Raw genomic sequence first — 21456 nt, 5'->3', positions numbered from 1 at the left:
AAGGGTTTGGGCCTAATACAAAATCTATAGAATGCAATTTTCAATCGGTCGAACCTAACTTTCGATCGGTCAAGCTTCACAAAGGCTTGATTCTTCTTTCTACAGTTTGATAGTTCTTGAAACTTGACTTGGACAAATTTAAGCAATGTCTAATACTTAATCTAGACATGTTTTTGTTCTTGGTTTGCCAACATATAAATATTTGGAAACTAAACATTTAATCTTAAATATTTAAAACCTAATAGTAACCAAACTTGGTCCTAAATTTATTTTCATTGAATAAGGTTTTTCTCCAAACAAGTTTGGTGAACAATTTTTCAAATTGTTCCTATATCTTTTTATTAGAAGTGAAACTTGAAAATTTAATCGTTGGATTGCATGTTCTTAACACATATGTCAATTTTTGTTCATATTTGATGGTATTTACTATTCAGTCAATAAAGCTATTTTTTGTGCATAATTTTAGAGAAAAAAAATTTGAAAGTTTAACATTTGATTAATGACATATCTATTGATCTTTAATCTTGTTAAAATTTTGCAGGCATAGAAGATATAATAAGAACATGTAATCACCACCGCACACCCTTAGTGTGATGGTTACTCCACAAGTATAAGTGCTTGTGAGGTAGGGGGTAAAAGTCGGGGTTCAAGTCTCCAAGAGGGAGTTTCACACACATATATACTTAAATTAGGTTAGAGTAGAATTTCTATCTTATATTAAAAAAAAAATGCAATCCAACTATTAAATATTCAAAATTCACATCTAATAAAAAGATATATGAGGAATTTAAAAGGACTTCTCTCTAAACTAACTTAGAGAGAAACCTTTCCATTTTCATATCAAAATAGAATATACAAATTCTTAAAACATAACATATTTCAAGATGTAACTATGATTTTATATAATAATAAAGAATAAACCCATTAGTTCATCGAAATGTATATAAATTATTTATTAAGTTTTGACTTAATTGGAATAATATTCAGTCTAATAAAAAACCCATTAAAATAAAACTAAGTTTTTTTTACTTTTTATCCATCCCCAAGTATTAGAGGAGATCGGACCAATAACCTTGGGCTAGGTGAAAAGTGAAAACTTTTAAAATAGACCCAGGTCAGATTGGATGTGGGACTGAGCCTATGAGCAGCCCTAGTCAGACGTATTATTGGGCTGAGTTGTGCTATGGGTCAATTTTGATAAGCTAAATTCTGAAGGTTGGACTAGGCTTTGATGAAATTCTAGTTCATGCATTCAAGAAGCAGCTGTTACTAGCTTTTTTTTCATTTCCTTTTTTTTTTTTTTTTTTTTTTTTTTTTTTTTTTTTCTTTTTTCGCTGAATAACTTCTCCTAGCTTTTGAAATTTGACATTTCAGCCATTGTTTGATAGTCATTCAAAACTTGGAAACTTATTACTCAAAAGACTAAACCATGGTTTTAAGTTACCAAAATGGTACTCTCCTTTGTGAGGGAATACAGGAACAAGCCTAACATATACTAATAAATCTTTTATATTTGAGGTCTTACTATTTGTTTGTTTGTTTTTTTTTTTGGTGAGTTAGTTCAGAGTGGTCTTCAAATCAAAGAGATGGTGTGGAGGTAATGTGTAATGAATGAAGCTATACGTTAAAAGCATCTAAAATTTATTTTCATTTTATAATTATTTTTTTGGAGGCATAGGAAGCCAAAGGCCTAGGCCTAAACTGGCTTTGGATAAAACAAAATAGACTTTTTATTGCATGAAAATGGTATTATACATCAAGAGTATAACTTCTGATCAACTTAAAATTTTCTTTTGTTTATTCATTGTTCAAAAGAGAATATGCAAACTTTTTAAACATCGTATTTTAAAGATACAACTATATTTTATATAACAAATAAATTAAACTGATAAAATTAAGCTCATCTAAACTCATACCTTATTTATTAAGTTTTGACTTAATTGAAATAATATTCAATCTGACAAACTCATCTTAAAATTAATATTTTGCTAAAAACCTTGCAATTCAACTAGTACTTTTTAATGCTTCAAATGGGAATGTCTATGGTTTAAATTTCATCTCCCGCACTATAACTACTATTAATTATCAAAAAAAAAAAAAACAAATTAATGTTTTTACTTCTTATCCATATATATATATATATATTGATAATTTAAGGATAATATATATATATATATATATATATATATTTTGTACTATATTGATCAATGAATTACATACTCGTTTGAAAAAACAAAAATCTATTGTGTTGAAATAGTAATACAGGTCATATGGTTTAATATACTCAACCATCTCAATTAAAGAAACTTAGCACCATTAATGAATTTTTGACTTGACACTTGCTCATGGAGAGGAGGTCTTCATTGGTGGCTGCCGCTGCCTAGTTAAGCCAGGCATGTAACCTGTGGTGAACTTAAAATTTTCTTTTATTAAAGTTTATATATTTGTTTATTAAATGTTTAATTAATCTTTGCAACAATTTTAAATTTGTGGGATTGAGTGATTGACCCTTGCTCAAGGACTGAATTAATAACCAAATGGTCCAACTCCATTTTCTAAGTAAATTTAGTAGTGAAAAGAGACATCATTAAAGGTGACGGCTGTCTTGTTTTAGTAAAGGTTTGGGTTACCTTCAGTACTTTTTTAAATAAAAATCTCTTTTTGTTTTAAATACACAATGACAAGAGGTAGTGGATTTTAATTTCCACAGTTAATTTAGTTATTTAGTGATGTGACAGTTTCTCATTAAAATAAAAGAAGATTCCAGTTTAAAAGTACTCGAGGTAAGCCAAAACCCTTTTAGTAAAGCATGTAACTTCTGGTCATCTTAAAATTTTCTTTCCTTTATTACTCATTTGGATAAGATTATGGACAAAGTTTCACTACAAACTTAATTATAGTCGAAGGCTACAACTTTACTTAATATCATTTTAGTGTCTGTAAATTTTGACAAATGCATAATTGGATTACATTTCTTTTTATATTCTCAATGCATACAAAATTTCCAGAAAATCAAAGATCAGTAGCTATGTCATCAATCAATTGTTTAAATTGTAAATCATAATCTAAGATTATATATAAAAAATAAGTTTATGGATCATATAGTAAATTACGCATAAAAGATAAGAGAATATGCAAAATTTTTAAACATATTTAAAGATACAACTATATTTTATATAACAAACAAATTAAACTAATAAAATTAAGCTCATCTAAACTCATACCTTATTTATTAAGTTTTGACTTAATTGAAATAATATTCGACAAACTCATCTTAAAATTAATATTTGGCTAAAAACCTTGCAATTCAACTAGCACTTTTTAATGCTTCAAATAGAAATGTCTATGGTTTAAAGCTTATCTCCCTCACTGTAACTACTATTGAATTATCAAAAAAAAAAAAAAAGGGTTTTTACTTCTTATCCATCCCAAGTACTGAATTGGCAATTTGGCATATCACACCCACAACCTTGGGCTTAGGGTGAAACTTTTTAAATAGACCCAAGGTCAAGTTGGACGCGAGACTGACCCATTAGCAACCCTGGTCAGATGTGTCATTGGGCTAGGTTGCCATGGTTCAATTTTGTAATGCTTTAAAAAACTCAAACTTGGACTCGGCTTTAATCAAAAGCTAGCTTTTGGAATTGAAGCTTTAAGGTTTAAGCCTTTGACGGTCGTTCATAACTTCTTCTTTTTTTCTTTTTGAGAAACAAACATTACCTAAAGACAAAACCATCCTAACTAGAAAAATAAATAAAATCCCGTCCAAAAAAGAAATAAAATAAAATCCCATCAGAAAAAGAAATCCACATCTTCTTTCGTTTCCCTTTTCTTTTTTCTTTTTTTTCTTTTTTTTGCCCACTAGATGGAAGACCATCGGTTTTAACCAAAAATTTGTCATTTTGTTTATGAGGGAATAAACAAGTCTAACATATATCTAATAAATCTTTCATATTAATTTAAGCATCACTTAAGGTTCTTTTATTTTTGAGTTAGTTCAGAGTGACCTCTAAATAAACAGATAAAATTTACCACCACTTATTTAGAAGCTACCAAATCTGTTCTTAGATATGTTAGAGGGACTTTGCATCATGGGATTCACTTCTCCCTAGGCCCTTTCACTTTGTCGGCTTTCTCAGATGTTGATTGAGCTGGTGACCCTATTGACAAGAAGTCCACCGCTAGTTTGTTAGTTTTTCTTGGCTATAGCCCCATTTCTTGGTCCTCCAAGAAGCAATCTATAGTCTCTCACTCCTCCACTGAGGTTGAGTATCGTGCCTTGGCCACTATTGCAACAAAGTTAGCTTGGCTTCGTATCTTGTTCAAAGAACTTCGTTTATTTCTTCACCATAGCCCAGTTCTCTGGTATGATAATGTTTTAGCTATTGCCTTGGCTTCAAATCCTGTTTTTCACTCTAGAGAACAAAAACACATTGAAGTAAATTTTCATTATGTTTGAAAGAAAGTGCTTCGGCACGATTTGTATGTTAAATTCATCTCTGGTAATGATAACTATGTTGATATCTTTACTAAGCCTTTACTAGGTCCCCATTTTCTATTTCTTCGAGGCAAACTCTTGGTGGATTCCTCCTTTTGTTTAAGGGGGATGTTAAAACCAGAAACTAAAACAAAGAATCAACAGCTACAACGGCTATGTCCAAGTGATGCTATTTCAGTAGTGACAAGCCACGTGTATAATGATCACTTAAACGATGTCATATTGTTAAGTTAAAATTCAATTACAATAAGGCAATAAAATTATTCAAGTGGCTTCAATTGTTATGCTCAACAGGCTCCACTTTTCACGGATCAATTCTGTATTTTTTTGGAATTGCAATTATTCTGTTATTGCTAGATATCACTAAATAAATACTGGTACTGAGTCTAGATTATAATTAAACAAGATTAATATCAAGAAATTCTCTCTCTCTCTCTCTCTCTCTCTCTCTCGTAGACACACATACATATTCTACACAGAACAAAAACTTAACTACAAGTCCTTAAAATTTATATTATATTGATTAATGAATCACACATGTTATATATATATATATATATATATATATATAGAATAAAATTAAAATTAAAAAAAAAAAAAAATCTATCGTGTTGAAATAGTAATACAGTCATAAGGTTTAATATACTCAACCATCTCAATTAATGAAACTTCGCACCGTTCATGAATTTTTGAATTGAAACTTGCTTAAGGAGAGGAGGTCTTCATTGGTGGCTACTGCTGCCTGGTTAAGCCAAGCATGTAACTTGTGGTCAACTTAAAGTTTTTGTTTGTTTTTAAACCCCTTAAAATACAACCAGATTAACTTAGTTATTTAGCCAAATGATTAATTTCGGTAAATTATGCAGATCTAAGTTAACACATATAAATTATATCATTGACAAGTGCGGAAAATAAAGAATACAACGACATGATAACCTAGGAAAACTAAACTAGTAAAAAACCTGGGAATGATTTAACTTAGCTATCATCAAGGTAAAACTTAATCCACTATGAAAGAATTGAAGTATACACAATATCGACTTAGACTACTAGCATCCTATTGCTACCTCGAGTAGGAAACTTATTACCATGACCACGTGACAGTTCCGAATCCACGAATTACTTTTTTCTTGGATTTCCAGCAAGTACAAAGCACTCTCGCTTGTGTATCTTTAAGTTTTTGAATCTGCAACTAAATTGATCACTAAGTTCTTGACATAATCTTGAATCTTGGAAATCCTAAGTGTATGTGAAGGCAACCACCTCTAGATCTCATAAGAGATTCACACACACAGTATAAAGAGCAACATAAAAACGTGGTTAGGGTTTTCCCTTTTATACCTAGGGCAAAACATAAAACCCTACACGTCAAACGGGCTTAAGCTGAGTTGGAAATTCTGCAGAAAAAACAATCTGCACAACTTTCGATCAATCGAGTCTAATTCTCGATCGATCGAGCCAGGTAGATTTACACAATAAATCCTACAACTACTCGATTCCAACTTTACATACAACCACATACTTTGAGCAAGTCTAAATAAGACTAAAACATTTTAATCATGCTTTGCCAACATTACAAAATGAAATTCTAATACATTAGTTCCTAATTCCTTAGAACCTAATAGTTTTCTTTTATTTAAGTTTATATATTTGTTTATTAAATGTTTAATTAATCATAACTGCAACAATCTAAAATTTGTGGGATTGAGTGATTGACCGGACCCTTGCTCAAGGACTAAATTAATAACCAAATGGTCCAAATCCTTTTTCTAAGTGAATTTAATGGTGAACAGAGACATCGTTAAAGGCTACGACTACCTTGTTTTAGCAAAGCATGTAACTTTTGGTCAACTTAAAATTTTCTTTCCTTTATTTCTCATTTAGATAAGTTTATTTTCATCAAACAAGTTTCTTTCAAAATTAGTTTGGAAAGAAACTCTTTAAACTTCTCCTATATATTTTTATTGGATATGAAACTTAAACATCTAACTATGGGATTATATGTTATTTACGTTCTTAACACACATAAAATTTCATTCAAATTAGATGATATATATTTACTATTTTGTTAGGTTCTAAATGTTTAGAACAATTGGCAAATCGTGAACACAAACTTGTCTAGATATAGATCTTATAGTCTATAGATATTATTAGACAATGGTTAAGGTGATTCAAGTCAAGATTCAAGAACATACAAGCTGTAGGAAGAAGATTTCATAATCTGTCTGGTTTGATCGATCGAAAGACAGGCTCGATTGATTGAAAGTCGTATCTGCAGAATTTTAATTAAGCCTAGACAGCAGTTCAAGCCTATTAAGGATTAGGATTTCAGATCTACTTCTCCTAGTATATAAAGGAAACCCCAAGCACGTTTTTATAAGGCTTTTTAGAGAGAAAAGTGTGCCTCTTTTGTATTTAGGGTTTTGTTCCTAAAAAACTCTCTCATATCCTCTACCGATATTATTACTTGAAGAATATCAAGATTCGGTATTGTAGAAGTTGCTGCCTTCTCTAGTCATCAAAGGTGCTGATGATCTAAACCTTCAAGGGTGGTTTTGAAGTCACAAACAAGAGAGTTTGTGTTGCTAAACCTTTGAGTGAGATTTCAAAGTCACAAACGTGGGTGTTTGTGTTTTGCAAAATCCAAGAAAGAAGGAGTCCGTGGTATCGGAGTTTGCACGTGGTCGTGTCAGTAAGTTTCTACTGGTGGGTAGCAATAGGATGTTAGTGGTCTAAATCGCTATTGTAAAACTTCAATACTTTTTAGTGGATTTGCTTTTTACCTTGAGGATAGCTAGGTTAAATCCTCCCCAGGTTTTTTATCGGTTTGGTTTTCCTGGGTTATCATATTGTTGTGTTTTTTATTTTCCGCCGCTATATATTGATATGATATATTTGTGTTAACCTAGATTTGTTAATTTGACTAAGTAATCACTTGGCTAATTACTTAGGTTAATCTGATTGTGATTTTAAGGGGTCTAAAAACGTACATATTTAATCAATAAACTTGTTTTTTATGCACAATTTTATATTAAAAAAAAAAACTTTAAATTTAAACATTTGATTGATGATATATCTATCATTCTATTGATTTTTGATTTTCTTAAAATTTTACAAGTATGGAAGATATAATAAGAATATGCTGTAATCTAACAATAAGATATTTAAAATTCATATCTAATAAAAAGGTATATAAAGGTATATAAGTAGTTTAAAGGGTTTCTCTCCCAAATTAGGGTGAGAAACCTTTTTCATTTTCATCTCAAAAGAGAATATACAAGTCCTTAAAACATAATATATTTCAAGACATAAGTATGATTTTATATAATTAAAAAATAGACCGATTAGTTCATCGAAATGTACATAAATTATTTATTAAGTTTTGACTGAATTGGAATAATATTCGGTCTAATAAAAAACCCATTAAAATAAAACAAATTTTTACTTTATATTTTCCATCCCCAAGTATTGGGGGAGATCAGACCCATAACCTTGGGCTCAGGGTGAAAAGTGAAAACTTTTCAAATAGAACCAAGGTCAGATTGGATGTGGGACTGAGCCTATGAGCAATTTTAGTCAGATGTATTATTGGGCCGGATTGTGCTATGGGTCAATTTTGTTAAGCTAAATCCTGAAGCTTGGACTAGGCTTTTATGAAATTCTAGTCCATGCATTCAAGAAGCAGCTTTTACTAGCTTTTGGAATTGAACATTTTAGCCTTTGAATGTTTAAGAGCATCTACATCCGGAAATTCTATCTCATCTTATTTTACCATCCCAAAAAGTCACTTTATCAATTATACAATACAATTTTACAATACACTCACCATCCCAACTTTTATTTTTCTATTCTACTCATTAAAATAATATTTTTACACAATAAAATATATTTTTTCCTTTTTCTTTTTTCTTTTTTTTTGTTTTTTCCCAATTTTCTCCTCCACATGCTACCTTCCAGACTCCTCCATGAACCACTTTCTTCCACACAACTCCGTCCTGTATCCTCCATCATCCATATCAACCCAGATCGGTGAAACAGGAAAACAAAAAAAAAAAAAAAAAAAAAAAAACGCCACCAACATCGCTGCAAAACCCATCACCTTCTTCCACACAACTCCATTCCTTTATCCTCCATCATCCATATCAACCCAGATCGGCAAAACAGGAAAAAAAAAAAAAAAAAAACCGCTCTCACAGCAAAACCCATCACTGCAAAACCAATTTTCACAGCAAAACCCGCTCTCATCTCTCTCTCTGTTTGTGGCTTGGTGCTTCTCCGATCTGATCTAATGTTATCGCTCACAGCTCCACGCCGATTTCCACCACGCCGGACAGCAAGCTCCACACCGTCACCCTCAATCACCCATCCCCACCACCACTGAAACCCTCCACCGCATCAAACCCATGAGCTCTCCACCACATCAAACCCATCTGCCACCACATCAAACCCTTGATTCAAGGGAAAATAGAGAGGAAAAAAAAAAAAGAAAGGGAAGAGATGGACGAGAGAGGGGGCGGGATTGAATGGGTGAACTGAAAAAAAAAAGAAAAAAGAAAAAAAGAAGAAGAAGCTAGACCGGTGAGAGAGGGAGGAATTGATAAAGTGTAGACCCAATAAAATATTAGTTTTTTTTTTACAATTGTGCTACAGTGCAATTCTATCTTTAGAATTGCACTATAGCAGTATTGCAAAATTTTTTGCAATACTTGCTTTTACCAGCCCAACTGTGGGGGATTTTGGAGGCCTTTATGCTAAACCCATCTTACATTTGCCATATCCATGCCCGGCTGCGGATGCTCTAATAGTCGTTCAAAACTTGGAAACTCATTAGTCATTACTCAAAGAGTAAACCATGGTTAGATTTTGGCATTATTGTGGAGGATATCTGTGATTTTTTTAATTATTTTTACTATATTTCTTTTAAGGAAAATGTTAATCAATGCCCTAAGGGCATTAGTTTAAGAACTATTTTTAGAAACATTTTATTGAGAGAATGATAAAACAATAAATATTGTTAACAACTTTTTATATTTCTCATAAAAGTGGTGTTAAAATTTTCCTATTATGATTTATTAATAATTGTTTTAAGAGCATCCATTAGCATGATCCTTCTTTTAGCATGCGTTTGCGTAGAGATGTTTTTGTGTTTGCTTTTTTTTTTTTTGCTGGTCCCATGGCACTGTTCATGGACTAGCCAACACCTAAAAAATGCGTGAACAGTATGCATGAGTAGTGTTTTTCCTTTTAAAAAATATTTTGTTATTGTGTTTTCAGTAATAAATTTTTAGTTTTCAGCAAAATAAGTGATATCCAAATAGACCCTTAATGTGTTTTTATTTATTTATTTATTTTTTATTTATTACAAGATAGAATTTCTACTTTAGCCTAATTTAAATGTATATGTGTGTGAAGCTCCCTCCTGGAACTTGAACCCTGGCCCTTGCCCCCCACACCCCACAAACATTTATACTTGTGGAGTGACCACAGCACCAAGGGTGCACGATGGTGACCCTTAATATTTTAATGTAACTAATAAGTTGCCCATGCGATGCATGGATAATTTTGTAATATTTTATGTAAGATAGTTTTGGATAATGTTGTACATGTATTATAAAGAAAAAGTAAATTAAATTAGAGTAAAGAAACATATACATTTTGAAATATTAAAAATTAGTTTAGTAGCTTCACTGTATATTTGTGGCCTTCTTAAGGTAAGATTTTTATATATATATATATATATATTTTTAAATCATGAAACCAAAAATAAATGTAAAAGAGTAACGGGACCATGAAAATCAATTAATTTGTATTGTGTTCACATATTTCATTACATGAAATGAAAATATGTCCAACTCTCTGACCGTATTTCACTCATTAATAGTGTGACACTAAGACATGGTGTGGGCAAGTGTGTATGCATGTGTCTTATAGATGATTTAAAATTAAACCATGGTAAAATATGACTTTACATTGCGCACCAAATATTCCTCTTTACTTATATACCCAAAACAAAAACTATCCAACCAAATTACCTAAACCTAAATCATATTTAAGCCCTTAATTTAAAAAAAAAAAAAAAAAAATTACCCGTAGGGTTTCATTGTTTTGATGATGGTGGGAGGCCAGGATAACAAAGGTGGTGACCCCATAGATTCTTCTTTCTCTCTCTGTCAAATATTTTGTTAGTGTCAGGTCTTTTATTTTGGTAATATATAGTGAAATAGTGTGTTTTATTTTACAATCCACAACATTTTTGTGTCTCTCTATCTCTCTCTAGGGCCTTCTCTGGTTAGTTATTACTATTAATCCTTACTTATTATTATTATTATTATTTCTTTTTTTAAAATACTAAAATAGTAGGTATGCTAAAAGATATGAAGAATAGAGAAAGGTGTGGTGTAAGTTTAGGCAATTAATGTGTCACGCCCCAAACCTCAAAGGGTCCAAAACATGAGAGAGACGTCTCAAGTACCTGTAAATTTTTCCTTTTTGACAATTCAATCCACATAATTATTATCAAGTGCCAACAACAAGAATTATCATAATCATCCCATAGAATATACTTTCAGAGTAAGTTAGAGCTCTAAGCATTAATTACAAGGACCATAGGCCACAAAAGAATAGAGGTCTGAAAACAACAATTACATAACAACAGCTTGTCCCAACAGTGGAAATACAGTCATAACCACTATAATATACAAAAGAATGAGTCAAGCCTAAACTAAGATGTACACCATCTAATATATCCATTACACAAAAAATTCAGCCTCCATCAGTAGTTAGTCTAACTACTATTAGCTACCAAAAAGCTATCTCAAAAGATTGTTGCCTACTCTGAAAAGTTATAAAAATAATGGAATGAGACAAAGCCCAGAAAGTAGCATAATTAAAGGAGGTGGGGGAAATGCAAGTTTCATGATGGTAACAATTTACAAATCATGCTTTTAATTCGGGAGTTTCCAAATAGTTTCTACAAAACCATTTCCCAAAAATAATATGACAAGAATGAATAAATTGACACAGCACAAAGCTTCTCAAAATGTTCTCATGAGATTACATACTATATATTCCTCAAAATATCTCAACATGAAACTACTTACTATACTGTGAGCAATAACAACACCGTTCCAAACCAGAAAATCTAACCCAAAGCCACATGATAATCGCCGACACAAAGCCGGAACTCATTGCCGACACAAAGCCGGAACTAAACTGCCGACACAAAGCCGGAACTAATAACCATCACAAAGACGGGTGCTAAGATACTAATGTCACACAGACTATAGTATCTAGTTAGGTAATCACATGTCACAGCACAAGGGTAGAACATAAAGAGCTCACATAACTTTAATTCAAAATACGTAATTTCTCTTCTAAGTAGTTTCATAAAACATTTGAATGCCCAAGATATTCACAAGGTTCTCAATGCCTTCAACTTATTTCTTGCCAAAGAGATTTTGTATTAACTTCCCAAATAACATAGGCCAAGATAAAGCATCTTTATATTTTTGCAAATAATGCAATAAATCCATAATACGCATTTTCTAGAATTTAATCAAAGATTCTAGTCTTTTCTTTGCTAACAAATCATGCAAATCCCCCATATGCAATAAGAATATGCATTTTCATATATAATCATATATATAGGGTCATAACACAACACCTTTTAGAAAAACATAGTTCCACCATTAATTTTCCAAAATGTGTTTTACCCAAAAACAATATTTATAAGATATGGTTATTTTTCAAAAATACCCATTAAAAAGCTACTTACCTAGCAACCGCAAAATCCTAATTCTCCAAGCTCCAAGGGGAGATTAGCTAGAACCTAAACAATGTCAAGCAAATCTATCACAATGAGCACAAAGTTTGAAATTGTATCTAGCTACATATTAGGAATTGCCAAATAAGCACTAAATTAGGTAAGCCTAGATTTAGCCTCACAAGTAATATTTTCCATCTCCAAAGTTTCTCAACCAATTACTTTACAAGACATAGACTCCCATTATACTTATGAATCATACAAGGTATTATTTCTAACATCAAAACCTCAATAATTTATAAATAGTTTCCACATGGTTTTCACAACATCATCAAGAGACCCATGACACCAAAATCACAATATCCTTTCAAACAAACAATTTAGATCTTAAACTAGCTCCAAATAAACCATAAAATTATATTCACAATTTATTTCACAAAATATACCTCAAAACCCCTAAATTTTCACCATAACAAGCCTTAGATACCCAACATTGTAAAAATCATGAACACACTCATCAAATACATCCACCAAGACCAAAACCCATATGTATAACACATGAATATCATTTCCAAAGCTCTTAAATCACATGAAAATCAATATTAAAGCTTAGGTAAAATAACCTCAAACAAGAACATAATACTCATCAAAAGAGATTAAAAATTCTACCTCAATTAACTTGTGTGAAGATGTGATGTTCTTGAGGATTTTCTAGTGATTTTGCTAGAAAAAATGGTAGGGGTGATGATGAGGAATGTACCGGTGGGAGGGTGAGGGAGAGGAGTGTGTGTATGTGTGTTGTGTTGACTGAAAAAGAAAAAGAAAAGGAGAACAAGAGTGGGAGTGACCGGCCAAAGAGAGAAAAGAGGGAGTGGATTGTGTGATGGGTAGTGGGGTTAGGTGGGGGCACATTTGGTCCACAAAAATTTTGACTTACCTTTTTTTTTTTTTTTTTTTTTTTTTTTTTTCAGAAAAAAAAAAAAAAAAAAAAAAACTCACGGGATGTTACATAATGAGATATTAATGAGATAACAGTAAAATAAGTTAATATGAACTTTTGGGTAACAGTAAACAAAACTTAATGAAAGAGGTAAAAAATGCAAAATGCAAAATTAGAGCGCTACTTAGTAGGACCTCATGCACTCCCACATGAGGTCTTTATATATATATATATTGATTAGTAAATCTTTTAATATGGTTGCAAGGGTGTTAGTGGCTATTTCTGTTGAAATAGGGGGCACTCAAATGTGGATAGAAGAGCGTCTACCTATTATGCAATCCATTGCAAATTCTAAATCTTTTTTTTTTCCTCTAATAAGCTATCGATTCAATAAATAAATGAAAAAAGTAATAAAAAAAAAAAAAAAAAGACTAAACCATGGTTTTAATTTACCAAAATGGTACTCTCCTTTTGTGAGGGAATCCAGGAACAAGCCTAACATATATCTAATAAATCTTTTATATTTGAGGAATATTACTTACTGTTCTTTTATTTTTGAGTTAGTTTAGAGTGAACTTTGTTGATGCTCATTTTGGAAGCCCAATAGCAGGAAGAAGCCCAACAATATGGGTAGAAAAGAGTTATAGATTGATAGAAAAATCATTAAGCCCGAATGATAGGAACAATGGATCATAAGCCCATAAAGTAAATAAATGGGCCTTAAGGAAAGCAAATAGGCCTAGAGGAGCCCAGAGAAAGAAGTAGTAAACCCATGGGTATTATGTAATGTAGAAAAGTAAGAATGGGCTACAACAGGCCCGAAGTAATGAAGTAAGAAAGTAAAGAGTTGATGGAAAGCCTATGAGCCCCAAGGATGAAGGATAAGGCAATTGGGCAAAGGAAGCAAATTGTTTTCTTTTTTTTTTTAGAAAACAATTTTAGGTTCTTGAATTTCTTGGGCTTTTTTAAATAAAAAAAATTTAAATTAAGTGCCCATTCATTTATATTTTTTAAAAATAAAAAATATAAGAAGGTGTTTTTTTTTTAATTTTATTTTATCAAATGTGGATATGATTGTAAATTTATACAAATTACATTTTTTATCCACCAATTTTTCTTCTCAACCAAACAAAATAGTTTTTATCCCTCTACTTTTTCATGCTTGCAATCAAACATAAATAAATTAAAAAAAAAAAAAAAAAAACTAAAATCTCTTATATCTTTTCACTTTTCTATCTCCTCTCAATTTTGTATTTTTTTACTTTTCCATCTCTCTAACCAAACAGGCCGTAAGGGTGGAATTAGGGTCCTTTAGAATGTTTAGTGTCAATTCATTGTAAAATTCCAAAAATGATATCTATATATTTTAAAATATGTGGATAGACTTTTGACATATTATCAATAATTTTTTAGTTAAAATATTGCTTTCGTTCCTTAGCTTTACCAAAAATTTGGTGTTGATCCCTAAAATTTTAAATGTTCATTCTTTGTCTCTAAAATTTTCAAAACATACTATTCTATGTCCTTCTGTCTACATCTGTTGTAGTTGACAATATTCAACAAATTTAGAGTACTACAAAAGCAAGAAAATAAATGATATAATGATGTGTGTATGTGTGCATGTGTTTGATTTTTTGTTTTTGGCTTTTTAATTACTCATAGTAAAAGCGCGAGAGTACATGCCGTGCCATGAACAAGCTTAGATTCAACTCATTGTCGCTTCCACAACTCAACGAGTTTTGTTAATGCAACACAAGATGATCCATCCTCACTCAGTGCAGCCTTGGACACATCTTTCATAGCAAGGGTCCATTCTGTGGTCGAGTTATCAATTTTTGAGTCCATTAACTCTAGAACTCGTTTCTGCACCTTTATTTCACTCACTAACCTGCTCTCTTCCTCCTCATTCATCCACAAAGCAATTTTCACATCCGACACAACCAACACTCCTATTGAAACCTTTGCTAAGGAGTAATTTTGTCTCGGTGAAATGTTAGTCCCACGTGTGTGCCAATAATTTAATGCCATGTGTCCATGCTTTTTAAAAGAAAATAGGTTGGTAGAATTTATATTTTACATTAACTGACATAGATAAAAGGATGTAAAGTAAGACATTTTTATAAGTTTAGGTGCAAAACACGAACCTTTTGAAGTTTAGGGATAAAAACCAAATTTTTGTTATGGTTTAAGAATGAAAACAATATTTTAGCCTAATTTTTATAGATATGAAGCTTTACGACACAACAAGCTACAAACTATTCAACAAACTATTTTTTAGTTACCCTTCAACATGTACAACTAGATTACAACTAGATTACGAGAACGATTAGAGTAGTCGGAAGGTTTTCTTGGAAATCCTAAACAGATCACATCTTGAAAATAAGGTTAATATCACTTTTAGAAGAAGAAAAAACTAGGAATCTACACTTTGAAAGAAATATTTAGAAAAGAAACTTTCAGAAAGCGGATTTTGATAAGATTTCTCTAGTTTCTAGCTTAGGGGGAGGTGTTGTACAGCCTTCTTCCATCCCAAAGACGCTCCTTAAATTAAAAAAAAATCTTAGCATGTGGTCATAGTTCACTCATTACTTTTTCATAACTGCTGCAAAACTCGAACAGAATGGTGCATGCAGCATTTTACTTTCATCACTGATTCACTGTGGTCAGGGACTCGAAATAATTAACTAGTACAAAATGAAAATGGGGTGTTTGTCGCTAAGCAAATAAACTAGAATAATTGATTTTGAGATACAAAAGATAGTCTCTTTTATGGATAGATAATAGTAGAAGAAAATTCCTTGTAAAAGCAGGTTACTTAGTGCATCAACAACTGTGCTTCCGGACCAATAGACAATAGTACTTGTTTGGGATTTTCGTTTTATTTAGAAGGCAAGCAATGTGTTGGCCTATAATGTGACACTGTGAGCAACTTCTTATGGGGTTTTGGGAATGTCTTGCTATGGCAGTGATGGTGCTGTCTTGCAATGGCAGTGATTGTACAAATCCTTTGTAGCATTGGGCTTGTTTCTCTTGGTTTTTTAATAAATTTAAATTAAGGGGAAAAAATTGAGTTTAGCTCACATCCCCAACAGCATCAGCGGATTTATGAAAGAGAGATGACAGCCACCCCCTCCCCCCTCCCCCCAGTGGCGGCAGAACTCACTAGAGGCAGTCCAAGTTGCAAGACTATGAGCTAATATATTAAAAACTGTAGTGATACTGAATTACTGATATGACAAAAAGACCATGCTACAAAGGCATTAGATCTAGATCCTCTCCATTTCTCGTGATCAAAGATGTAGTTTCAAAGATTTATATAAAGATAAACTTTCAAGACAATTAGTAATTTAATATGGTATTAAAGTAGGAGATATTAAGGTTGTGTTTGTTTCAATTGTAAAGAAATTCGGGAAAATATTTTACACTTTTGATGGTGTTTGGGTAAATATGAAAATTTGGTCAAATTGAAAATAAATTCAATTGATCAGAAAATATGGTGATGTGGAGTGTAATATGTTTTATACTTCCAAATTACCTTCAAATCATTTTCCACTCTCTTCACATCACACATCTGCTAGTCGAAGGAAAGAGAGAGAGCTTACCCATGGCTCCACTGCAAGTTCATGCCTCCTCTCATCGGACCGTCGTCGTCGTTGTTCACCATTGCTCCACCGTGACCCACCCACAAACTGATCGGACTGCCTTGACCCACCCACAAACCGATCGAACCATTGTGTCCACACACCCACTAACAATAACCACCGTGACTAGATCAGACCATCTCTACCTAACGGGACCTTTAGATCTCACCTATGATCTTGTTGCCACTGCCTCTCTCTCTCTCTCTCTCTCTCTCAAGCTTACTGTCACTACTTCTCTCTTTCTCAGATCTTGCCACCGCCTCTACCTTTCTCTTTCTCGCTGCTGCCGCCTTAATCCTCTCATTATATCAAATCTCTCTCTCTCTCACGATCTAGTGTTGGGTTTGTGGAATTGAGATTTTCATTTTGTATTTTTTTTTTCTTTGGGTTTATATATTGAGATTTTTATTATAATATTTGTTTGGAAGCTATGAAAATATGAGAAATGGGTAGAAAATGTGTTTTTTAGAGCATTTTCAAAAATACATGAAAATATTTTCCAAAACATTTTTTGGAATACAACCAAACACTTGAAAATATTTTCATTTTCCAAAAACATTTTCAGCTAAAATTATTTTACACTTAGAAAATATTTTACATGAAGCCAAACACAGCCTAAATTTGATCCCTAACATAAGTCTACATTCCATTTAAAATGTTAAAATGTTAAAATCTCATGCGCTAGGACCTACTTATTAAGGGAAAGTTTAGGCCCACACATGATGGGAGGGTTAGATCTATAATTAAATGATTAAATTTACAATTTTCTAACAATTTAATTTTTTGGGAGAATCGGTAATTTATCAGTATATTGTGTCATGTCATTTAAATTCAATTGTATCAATTAATGATTGATGACTGATTTTAAATAACATGACATTGTATATAATCCTAATTCCTAAACTACTAAAAAATAAATTTGTAATCATGAAATGAACAACTTGTTGCAATAGTGAAAACATTAATATTGGTATATATAAAGTTGTAATTTTCAATTATGTTTTGTTAGTTTTGATTCCGTGTTAAATTTGATTGTATTTATTCAATCATTTCCTTGTATGTTTGTGGGAGTTAATGTAAGGGTTGAGTGTGTGAAATTTGGTGAAGAACTGTGAAGAAAAGACAACTCGTGACTAGCTCACGAGTGGACAACCCGCAAAAGGTCACGTGAGAAACACATGCTAGAAGTTGAAAAGTCAAGTGTTAGGAGGCATCTCGTGACTAGGCCAAATCGTGAGATGACCCGTGAAATGCATTGCCAGCCTATTTTAGTTTGCTTTCCTAATTTCTTTACCCACACTATAAAAGCTCACATTACCCATGAAATTATAAGGAGACTTTTAGAGAGAAAACCCTAGAAATACACTTGAGAGTTAGAGATTGTAAACCCACAATCATCTACAAATTTCTCCTAGTTTTTCTCTACTCCTACATCTCTAATTACAAATTATTGAGAGGCTTTTATCCCAAACACATACCTCAACCAATTTGAGTGTTGAAAGTTGTTTTGGTGCATGTGGGAAACATTGGAAGAAGTCATTCTATGGTGGTTGGAATTTGGAGCTAATAGCAGGATTCGGATAACTAGTGAAGATATGACTTGGTGAAGTCTGTTGGAACTTGGAACTTGGAGGGTTCAAGTATAGTGGGTAGATTAGGCTTGGAGGGTCTTCTTAATTTCTTTGTACTCCAACTTTATTCACTAGTGAATCATTTCGGCTTGGAGGCCTTTTATATACAGCACATCTTTCAACAGCGGCAAACCAGGTATCTCAATGGTTCCTTTGCCTAGGACTTGAGCATGACTTCCATCACCAAAGGTCACATAGTCACCAACCTTTTCTTTGAGTGTCTTAAACAGTGACTAATCTCCTGTCATATGGCGAGAACACCCACTGTCAAGATACCACAAACACGCATTAAAAACCTTCAATGAGGTATGCACAAATAGGTTCACATGTGACAGACATTCTTGACCTTCAAACACAAACTCATCATCAGTTTTCATGCTTCTTTCAGATTGATTTTTCATTTTCAGATTCTCAATCATCTCACACAACATTCAATTCTTTCTTTTATATTTCTTAATCAATGATTTAGATTCAGATATGCTACTGTGTAAGACATGATTCTGATTTTCAAGATATTCCAGCATGTGAACAAATACTCTAGCATGTTTCTTAGTTTTTAACAACTCTACAAGATCATCAGTAAGACACCTTTCAGACATATGCATAGAGTCATTTTCAGAAACACTTAAGCTACAATTCAGCATGGTATATTCCAAAACAATCAACCACAACACAGGGGTCTAGGATCACACTTAGGTAATAAAACCACAACAAGTGTACCCACTCTGATACCAATTGAAAGTTCAAAAACGTGTAAAAAAACACCTTTGAACGTTTAGACCCCCAAATTACAACTAAACCAATTTAAGCAATATGTCAAACAACTAGTGTGCGGAAACTTAACATATGCTATAATATGAAATTGGTTAAAATCTATCTAAGCCAACACAAAATAAAATCCACAGCAGATAGTATAAAGGCAAAGATAGAGAGGAAGGAAGATGCAAACACAAAGACAACACGCGATGTGTTATCGAAGAGGAAACCGAAGCCCTCGGCGTAAAACCTCTCCGCCGCCCTCCAAGCGGTAAACAATCCACTAGAAAATACAGTTGGGATACATGGACAGCAATAGACCCTCCAAGCCTAATCTACCCAGTGCACCTAAGCCCTCCAAGCTTCTTGCTCCAACGAGGTTGCGTCGAACCTTTTTCTTTTCTAGCTTCCCGGATTCCGCTACTAGACCGTAGCATCAACCAATGAAGATTGGTTCCTTCCTAACTGCTTCCCAGAAATCCAAACAACTATCTCACAGTGATGATAATGGTGAGAACCAGGTTTGGTATAATGCCTCTCAAGGATTTGACAATGGAGAGGAAGAGAGTTGAGGAATTTGAAGAGACTCTAAGGTATAGATTGTGAGTGAATCAATCTTGTTTTTCTTTAGGGTTTCTCTCTCAAAATTCTCTCTGAAATCTCTCTTTCAATCGTGGGTAAAAGGGGTATTTATACTGGAGTGGGAGAGGAATGTGAAACGTCAGGTTTTACAAAACAGGGGTGGCTCGCGGCTTGACCTCGCGGCTTGACCAAGTCGCGAGATCCAGTTGCGAGATAACCGTATGGCCAGTTGTCCTGTTTTGTCCTGTAGTGCTCCAGCTTGCATGACTGTTCACCTTCCAGCATGCTTGGCACGTGTGCTGCGTCTGGCGGCTTGTAGCCGCGAGTCACCCGCGAGTCCCAGCCGCGAGTCTCTGTTTTCTTGCACACTCTTGAGCAATCTTCACTCTATCTCACTCACTACCCTTACATCAAACCCATCTAAATACAGGGTTACTAAATGCTGAATTACAAGCAAATTTGACACGGAATAAAGCCAATTAGATGGTTGAATAAATTCAACCTTACAACAATGATTGGGTTCACAATGACTGGAACCAAGAATATTGATCTCTATGGCATGTCAAATGAACATAAACTAGTAGGCTTTGTAGTTTGTTCTATTGGCTTGTGGGCACTCACACGTTCATTGCAGTTTTTAATCTTGCAATGAAATGCTTTTTTTAATCTCCTCCATGTGTGTACAGTGAAACCACCACCTATGTTGGATATACAATTTTCATGCTTTTCTTCTTCTCAAGTATTCACTATTTTTTCAAATTCTCACTTTCATATCTATATTGTAAGATATTGAATCCGAATGTACTTTTGCTATAACTTGCAGCCTTGAGAAGCATGAGGGTCCACCACACGACAAGAAATATGTTTCATTAGTTCAAATACCAACAGTAGATGGTATTTTATATATAGAGGGAGATGAAAAGTCAAGAGTAAAGGAAGCACAAAATCCTGCAGCTTTTCTATTTGAATCATGCTACTACTAGGAGCTCTTCCACTGCTACCGTCCATCAAAAGTCACCCAGTCTAAGGTCATGTACAGTTTCCTGCCAAGGAAATCGATGCTTAGGCTAGTGTGCGACACTCTAGATTCAAATAGAAACTAGAAAAGCCGGTATTTGTTCATTCAGGGGGACAGTTGGATGTGTCACCCTGACGACCAAGAGTACATGCCCGTGGACAAAACATGGGGCATAATGCCTTCGTCTGGTCTAAATTTTGCTTCTTATTGTTTGTTGTGTTGGCCTAACCGTCCATTTTTTGCAGCTCGAGACCGTCCCGAGGTGACCTTGGAGCAGTGGAGTTTTTTGGAAAAAATCTTTAAAATCAAATTGGCTGAGAGGACGTGGGCAAAGCTTTTTACCTTGGATACAATCCACTAGTACTGTGACGGTCTTGAACGCACAGAAGCTGCCCGTCACTACAATAGTCAAGCACACAGACGTAAGTCCATTGCTTTTATTTTTTCCTTTGTTTACATTGATTTACCTAACTCTTTCTTTCCGTCCATGCAAAAATGGAAGAAAGCAAGAGGAGGGCTTACATCAAGCAGAAGGCGGCTGCAAGGAAGAAAGAGGGAATGGGTCCGTCCAACCTATCGATAAAGAGGAAACCGTTGGACAAAACTGACCGTCCACCTAAGAAACCTA

The 21456-nt window shown here is 33.3% G+C and overlaps 1 long non-coding RNA gene across 1 annotated transcript; it reads right to left on the bottom strand.

The window, feature by feature from the left end:
- Positions 1-11034: 11034 nt before the first annotated feature.
- Positions 11035-13119, bottom strand: LOC115992351. Its single transcript, XR_004092485.1, has 3 exons — positions 12930-13119; positions 12273-12326; positions 11035-11332 (listed from the first exon to the last, which is right to left on the bottom strand). It is a non-coding gene; the product is annotated as an uncharacterized LOC115992351 (long non-coding RNA).
- Between the last annotated feature and the right edge of the window lie 8337 nt (positions 13120-21456).

This window comes from Quercus lobata, chromosome 5 (genome assembly GCF_001633185.2).
Source record: "Quercus lobata isolate SW786 chromosome 5, ValleyOak3.0 Primary Assembly, whole genome shotgun sequence".
Lineage (NCBI taxonomy): Eukaryota > Viridiplantae > Streptophyta > Magnoliopsida > Fagales > Fagaceae > Quercus > Quercus lobata.
The sequence above is the reverse complement of the archived record's forward strand: the minus strand, read 5'-3'. Positions and strand labels throughout refer to the sequence as shown.